A 1,849-nucleotide genomic window follows, 5' to 3' on the forward strand; every position below is an offset into this window, starting at 1 on the left:
TCAATCGATTAAAATTATCAAGGCGTCACGGTACAAAAGCGGTATGAAAGGGAACGAGAATGTAAGGATGGTATTAGGAAATCTGAAAGGTCGACTTCGGTTTATTGGATGAAATCTTGGTTCATCAACAAAGGCTTACAGGAAACTAGTGCGACCCATTCTCGACTATTGCTCGAGGGTTTGGTATCTCCAGTAGGTGGGATGAGAGGAACATATCGTAGCAGTTCAGAGGCGGGCTACTAGGTTTTTTTTAACAGTAGTTTGGATCAACAGGCGAGTGTTACGGAGATGCTTCGTGAACTCAAGTGGGAACGCCTGGGGGAGTTTCGGGGAACACTAATGAGGAAATATGATGCACAGGCCTTTGAAGCTGACTGCAGGCTGATTTTACTCCCGCTAACGAACCTTTCTTTAAAGGACCGCGGATATAACATAAATATTAAGGCTCGTACGAAGGCATATAGATAGTCATTTCCTTTTCTACCCCACTCGCTTGTAGAGCGATGGAAAAACGATTAATGTCTAGTGCTGGTTCATGATTCCCTGCGCCAAGCAACATACGGTTTCTTGCGGAGTATTTATGTAGATGTAGATTTATAATGGTGATAATCGTAACAAACTGTCAATGAGAATCATCCAGTTAACGTACTCACTGGGACATCCAGCCGGTGCATTTCAAATTAATATGCGCCTAGAGTATCGTGAGGAAATGGTGACAGTAGCTGATTCTCTATTATATTCATAGTCCACCAGACGCACACAATAACCTTACCAAAATACGTAAGCTACTCATTCGTTACACTTCTTGATGACGCTCTTAGCTTTGTCCTTCATTCTGCTGAAGCGCGGAATTTTGCCACCGGTTTCTCCGTTTCTTAGGATGACGGAAGCAATAACACTTCTGCTCCTACTTAGCGTCAGCGCCGTTTTTTCCCTGACGTTAACGCAGCAGTCAGAGGCCTAATATACTCACAACAGAATGAGATTTTCACTCTGCAGCGGAATGTGCGCTGATATGAAACTTCCTGACAGATTAAAACTGTGTGCCGGACCGAGACTCGAACTCGGGACCTTTGCCTTTCGCGGGCAAGTGCTCTGTAAAGTTTGGAAGGTAGGAGACGAGGTAATGGCAGAAGTAAAGCTGTGAGGGCGGGGCGTGAGTCGTGCTTGGATAGCTCAGTTGGTAGAGCACTTGCCCGCGAAAGGCAAAGGTCCCGAGTTCGAGTCTCGGTCCGGCACATAGTTTTAATCTGCCAGGAAGTTTTGTACTCACAACAGTTTAAATTAAGTTTATTGCTGATCTATGAACAATGTGCACATTCGCCATAAGTCAGTACGCACTTGCCACATAACCACAACGTCTCATATTCTCTGACGCAGCAACTAGCTCACCACCAGTTTCCTTGGAGATTACTCGTTCTTAAAAGAAAAGATCAATGTTTTCATTTATACCTTAGAAGTATTATACGGAATGATAACGGTGAATCCCAGGCACCTACAACTACACAGAAAAACAATTACATTGCAATGCTGAGAAAAAACTTGTTAATTATTCTTGCCATCTTTGACCCCCCTCACTCCATTTCCCCATTACTCCTCTTTAAAAAGAAGAGATTTCCAGTTCAAACGCATTTTCAATAGAAATTTGAGTAAAATTTATTTCTCGGCCTTGGCACAATTACTGTATTCACTAAGCTGTGTGTCTGCCCACAAACGAATTTTCCTGCGACTTAACGTAGACTGTGCGATAGCAGAAACGTCTCTGGAAGCAGCGTCATGGCTGCAGTTATTTACGGTCTTCCCTTCTCACGGTAATACATCCGAGACGTGAAGTTGGCAGTATCCGCCA

General features: G+C 43.8%; 1 non-coding gene across 1 annotated transcript; it reads left to right on the forward strand.

Annotated features, from left to right (window-relative positions):
• The first annotated feature begins 1,164 nt into the window (after positions 1–1,164).
• Trnas-cga (transfer RNA serine (anticodon CGA)) lies at positions 1,165–1,239 on the forward strand. The gene has a single exon. It is a non-coding gene; the product is annotated as a tRNA-Ser (tRNA).
• Positions 1,240–1,849: the final 610 nt, after the last annotated feature.

The sequence above is a fragment of the Schistocerca nitens genome, chromosome 5 (assembly GCF_023898315.1).
Source record: "Schistocerca nitens isolate TAMUIC-IGC-003100 chromosome 5, iqSchNite1.1, whole genome shotgun sequence".
NCBI classification, from domain to species: Eukaryota; Metazoa; Arthropoda; class Insecta; order Orthoptera; family Acrididae; genus Schistocerca; species Schistocerca nitens.